Source organism: Crocodylus porosus, unplaced genomic scaffold (assembly GCF_001723895.1).
Source record: "Crocodylus porosus isolate Cpor-Errol unplaced genomic scaffold, CroPor_comp1, whole genome shotgun sequence".
NCBI lineage: Eukaryota > Metazoa > Chordata > Crocodylia > Crocodylidae > Crocodylus > Crocodylus porosus.
In genome coordinates, this window is record NW_017728886.1 from 184,522,254 (window position 1) to 184,528,528 (window position 6,275).

Here is a 6,275-nt window from a genome sequence, read left to right on the forward strand (position 1 = left end):
GCTAGCTAGACCTGCACTGAAGCGACCTTGTGCCATGCCAGCCCCTCCACAGCATGTTGAGCCCAGTCAGAGCAGCCCTGGGCTAGCAGGCTGTCCCCTGGGCCCTTTGCCAGCCAAGGCTGCCCTGACCCGGCTCAATGTGCTGTGGTCCCAGGTATACGTGTAAACATGGCACCCAGGAGCATTAAACTCTGGCATGCACAGCTGCCCAAATTGCATGTGTAGACATGCCCGGTGAATAACGACTTTTGAGTATGTCTTCTCCACAGAATTAAGTCAGGGCGATTGAATTCTCCCAGCTTATCTGCAAAGCTATACCTGTGCTCTACTACCATACATGAAATACTAGACTTCTGCAAGTATATCCTTTGGTTCTTCATACTGCAGGATACTGAGGTGCTCTGGTTCTTCCACTGTGAACTGTAGAGAAATTGCCTGTCCTTATGAGCATGTGGGAGAACTGTGAAAGGTAGTGAAAGTTACTTAGCATGCAAGTGATTTATCATGTGTATACACTGCTTAGTGGGTTGGTTATTGGAGCATAAGAAGCCATCAGGCTTCAGGTCAGTGGTCTCCAACCTTTTTACGTAGGAGATCACCTTTGGCATTTAAAAGCAACCCAAGATCTACCGTGAATCACTGCCTCCCCCTCTCACCCCCGTCCCACCCAGCAGGTAAGTCTGTGGGGAGGGAAGGGTGGGGCAGATCAGGGCAGAGGGAGAAAAAATTATTTGTGGGTGTACCTCCCCAGCAGGTAAGTCCCACCTGGCTGGGATCTCACTCAATTTACCTTAGCCCCCGCCCCTTCCCTCCTGCATGGGCTGACCTGCTAGGCTGGGGCACACACATGCATGTATGTGGGCTCTCAGCCTCCCCCCCCAGCCTCGGATCGACTCCAAGAGGCTCCGAGTTCTACCTCAAGAGGCTCCAAGATCTACCGGTGGATCAAGATTCACTGGTCGGTGACAACTGCTTTAGGCTATATTCCAGGAAAGGCAACCTAACCTTTTAAGAGCTAACAAGAGATTTTTATGTGGAGACAGGAGCAGCACCACAGTAAGAGCTTGCATTTAATTCTGGAGTGAAGACAAGCCCTTCCTTGTTCATTACCCTGATGTCTAAGTCTAAGGTCAAGAACACTAAAATACCTACTCTTTTCTAGTAGGCTTGGAATGTTGTTTGTAGCTGTGGTGGTCCAGGAAATATGTGAGAAGCAAGTTTTATTTAGTGATATTTTTTACTTGACCAGCTGTATAGTTGGGAGAGATGTTTGACAAGCTTTTGGGTACTTAATGTCCCTTTGCTAGTAGAAAGCCATTTTGTGTCTGAAAGCTTGACAAACATCTCTTCAAACTGTACATTTGTTCCAATAAAAGATGACATCCAAAAAACTTTGCATCCAAAGACTTGGTAGATCCTGGGAAGATGGGATTATAAGGAAAATCCTAGTATATTCTTTATGTAGATTAGAAGTCTTCAGAGTAACAAAAACATATTTTGAGATTGCATACTTTTGTCCCAGTCTAAATATATTCAAAGCAATAAAAAACTGTTATTTGACACAGTCATAATTTGTGTTCTAGGTATATGGGCATGAAACTCCAGATACCTTAAAGCTTCTGGGTGTTTTCCCCACCTTTCCCCCACTTCTTACTCTAGGCTTTTTTCTGCTTCTTTGACACAGACTATTGGACCATACATTTCAGAAAAAGTCAGATAAGGGTACATAAAAGACAGAGCATTCATTGCTGGATAATGAATCTTGTGTTATTAAATGTCATTTTACAAAAGAGGGATCTCAGAGTAATTTGCCATTTAGAAGGGATATAGCTTTACATTCATATGACAAAACAGACCACTTAGAAGACAGCTTTAGAACAGCCAGGTTAAAATTCTAACAATGTTATTTATTCTGAACAAGGAGGCTGCTTTTTACAAGATATAAGATAATATAAGGCTTAAAGATCGTTACAAGCTGCTAAGTCAAGAGACTTATTTTATCAAAGCCCTATTAACATACCATGAAATTTCACAGGATGGATCTTAACGTTATAAGAAATGTGTGTGCACATGCCTGCAGAAGGCAAAGCGTTGGTGCAGAAGAACACAACAAATTGTTAAGAAAAAGTAAGTTAATTTGGGGGATAAAGCTTACCAGAATAAGGGAAGAATAACTTATTTCCAGGAGATGTGTGTATACTCAGTTTTGTTGCAACAATGTGTGGATACAAATATTGCCATGGACAGTTGATCAGTATGCTCTATAAATGAATCCCAGGTTTTAAAACAGAAGTCAGGCCCAATTGTTTTCATTGTTATTTTCAGGGTATTTGGAAATATCCTCAGGTGCTATTCAGATGGAAATTATTCTTTTTGGCTTGTATGTTGAGAGGTATAAAATATATGTGAACTAACAAGCATTTTGGTTATATTTGGCACTTGTCCATGTGATACCATTAACATGTAAACATGATGAAAATGTCACTTTGTATGGCTTAATGGCATCACAGTGTACACATACAAGATTTTGTGGGGTTTTCAATGACTTTGCATAGTTGTAAGCTAAACTACATCCAGATTTAGTTTGCAGTGTTGCAAATTGCTGCAATGCAGTTGTCAGCTTGCCCCCCACCCCCAGTTGTAGGAGAGGCAGGCAGGCTCTGCAGAAAAAAGGGATTGGGCCCCTCACCACTTCTGCCTTCAGCAGGCTCCTGTGGCTGGCAGGACAGCTGGGGCTGCCTGGGAATGGGCTGGCTTGCCCCTGGAGCAGTGCAAGAAGTTGGCAGCAGGGCAGCTGGGTTTGCTGGCAGCTGGAGAAGGCAGTTGGGATGGTGCATGGGGTGCTGGAAGCCCAGGCAAGCTGCTAGCTAGCTGGGTGCTGCCCTATCTTGGAGATGCCTCATCCAATGCTTCCCCAAGTCTGCCCAAGCTTCCAGTGCCCAGTGTACCATCTCCACTGCCTTGGGAGGTGAGCTGCTAGCAGGCTGAGTAGCCCCTGAGCTTCAGGGAGCCCTGATCCTTCCCTCCATGGTGGTGGCATCCTCTGGGGCTGGCTGGGTGGGCTGCCAGCAGACCAGGTGCTAACCAGCTCAGAGGCAGTACCCAGCTTGATCCAACTGTACCCTGAGCCCACCTGCTGGAAGCCCACCATGCACGGCTTCCAGATAGGCTCGGGGAAGAGTTGGATTGAACCGGGTGCTGACTGTGATCTGGGGGGGTTCCACCACTGTGGAGGGAAGGACCAGAGCCCCCACACAGCTCAGGGGCTACTCACCCTACCAGCAGCTTGCCCCCTAGCCATGAGGGGAGGTGACAGGCTCTGATAGAAGCAGGAATGGGCCCCTTGCCGCTTGTGCTTCTAGCAGCTTGCTAAATCCAGCTGGATCCCTGGGGCCATACCGTAATGGGTTGGCTTGCCCCAGGGGCACTGCATGGAAGTGGCAGGAGGGTGGCTGTGTGGTGGGAGAAGCCGGCGGGGGCAGCACGTGAGGTGGGGAAGTTGGATCGGGCACCTCCAAGCTGGGGCAGCTCCAGCCAGATAGCACCTCACCTGGGTAACCCCGGTGGGCACTGCTGCTGCAGAGGGAAGGACAGGGGGGCCCCACATCTCAGGGGCCACTTGGACCTCTGACACCTCACCCCTCCAGCTATGGGCAGGCTCTGGCTTTGACAAAAAAGGATCAGGCCCCTTGCCATAAAGTGATGGAAAAATTGAAATTCTTTAGTCCTCATGTTTTTATTCTATGTCCCACTGTTTCAATTTAGGGGGTATAGAAAAAAACCTTGGGTATTAAATCCCTGTCATGGGTACAAATGCCCATTAGCAATTAGGCTGTGATCCTTCAGTGACTTACATTTATGTAAGGATTATGCCGAGTAATCCTGTTGAGACAATGAGATTACTCACTAGTATGTGTAAAGCATAAAACTTTTACAGGATCAGGTCTCTAGTGCCCAGTTTGGCAATCCTTACTCATACAAATAATTTCTGCTCATGCAAGCATAGCTCAGGACTGCTAGCCTACTTCAGGACTGCTTGCTCAAAGGAGGTTGCAGGAAGTGCTCAAATACCATAGTTGTGAGACCAACACAAGTTCCTGGGTGGAAAGAAAAAGTCACATATTTATGCTGCAAGTACAGCTAGTTGTTTATATGTAAGAACGTGTGTATCTGTACATATATAATGAGGCTATTGCTTTTACATCTAAATCTGACTCACAAGGGTGGTGTTTCATCAGTATTCACTGCTGTCTTGTTATAATAACAATGTTTAATATGTAGCCAAGGGCACTTTCAAAAGATTCAATTTTCCAGGCCTTTTTAGCCACCAATTTATTTTTTAAAAAAAAATTCAAATACTGGATGGACTGCCCAGCTGTAATGAACTTCCAGGTGTATGTGTATTATACTGACCTCTACTGGGGAGCCATGGATCTCATCATATCAGGTTCTGAAAAGGATGAACTAGAACTGGACTGATTTTTAGTCATGCAGTTTAGTTGTCCCAGTATTTAAGGGTATTTAAATTTAGCATAAATTAAACAAAATAGTCTCATTACTGCTTCAGAAGTTATGACAGCTGTGTTGGAAGAATATGGCACAGTTTGTAAGGGAAGAAATTAATGGAGACAGAATAGTTTATTCAGTCATCATTACAATGCCAGTTATAGTATTACAATCCAGAGGAGACAATCTAACCTAGGTCAGATTAACAGTAAAACCCCCATTGATTTCACTGGAACAGAGTTCTGTAGAATCTAGTCCTGTGCACACACTAATAGGCAGCTCTTCTCAGTAATTTAATCTCTCCAGTATCAATGGATCAGATCAATTGATTAATACAACTTAACTTGTTTTGACAGGCGAATCTTAAAAAAAAAGATTCAAATACTGGGTGGACTGTCCAGCTGTAATGAACTTCCAAGTGTATGTGTATTATACTGACCTCTACTGTGGCATTGATGCCTACACAGTCAGATGGATTGCAGATTGGCTCAAGGGTCATACTCAGAGGGTGGTGGTGGATGGGTCATATTCAACCTGGGGGGAAGTGGGCAGTGGAGTCCCCCAGGGCTCAGTTCTTGGGCCTACGCTGTTCAATTTCTTCATCAGCAATTTGGATGATGGAGTGAAATGCAACCTGTTTAAAATTTGCTGATGATACCAAAATTTGGGGTGAGGTGAGCACGCTAGTAGGGAGGGAAAGATTGCAGCAAAATCTGGATAGGTTACAGGAGTGGGCTAACAAACAGGATGCGTTTCAATACTGACAAGTGCGGGGTGCTGCACTTGGGCAGTAGTAACCAACAGCACACTTATAAGATGGGGAAACTCCCTTCTTGAGAGCATGGAGGCAGAAAGAGATCTTGGAGTCATTGTTGACTCCAAGGTGAACACAGGCCGACAATGTGAGGTCACGATTGGCAGGGCTAACCGGACCTTGTCGTGCATCCACAGGTGCATCTCAGGTAGAGCCAGGGAGGTGATCCTCCCCCTCTACGCGACACTGGTCAGGCCACAGCTGGAATACTGTGTCCAATTCTGTGCGCCCCATTTCAGGAGGGATGTGGACAACATTGAAAGGGTCCAGAGGAGGGCCACCCACATGATCCAAGGACAACAGGGCAGACCCTACATTGAAAGACTGCGGGACCTGAACCTGTTCAGCCTTCACAAGAGCAGGCTGAGGGGGGACCTAGTGACTGTCTGTAAACTCACTAAGGGGGACCAGAAGGGTTTAGGGGAGACACTTTCCCCTAGCGCCCCCTGGGATAACAAGGAATAATGGACACAAATTATTGGAGAGCAGGTTTAGATTAGACATCTGCAAGAACTACTTCACAGTTAGGGCAGCTAGGAGCTGGAACCAACTTCCAAGGGAAGTGGTGCTGGCTCCTACCTTGGGGATCTTTAAGAAGAGGCTTGATGCCTACCTGGCTGGACTCATTTGAGTCCAGTTTTTCTCCCGCCCAGGCAGGGGGTCGGACTTGAAGATCTACAAGGTCCCTTCTGACCCTACTTCTATGATTCTATGACAGCCCAAAAAAAGAAATATAAAAGTTGGTTTATTAACAGAGAGAAGAAAATTCTGAGCTGTCCTAGGGAAGAGAAATAAGATACCCAAGAATGCCTTATGATGGGATTCTTTGCTTCACTGTCAGGCTGTGGGTTCATCTATGCTTAAAAAAAAACTCAGGTCCCATGTTAAAAAAAAATTCCATGATGTAGTATCAAAATCTATTTCTGTGTTGTACTGCAGATGGAGTCAAACTATG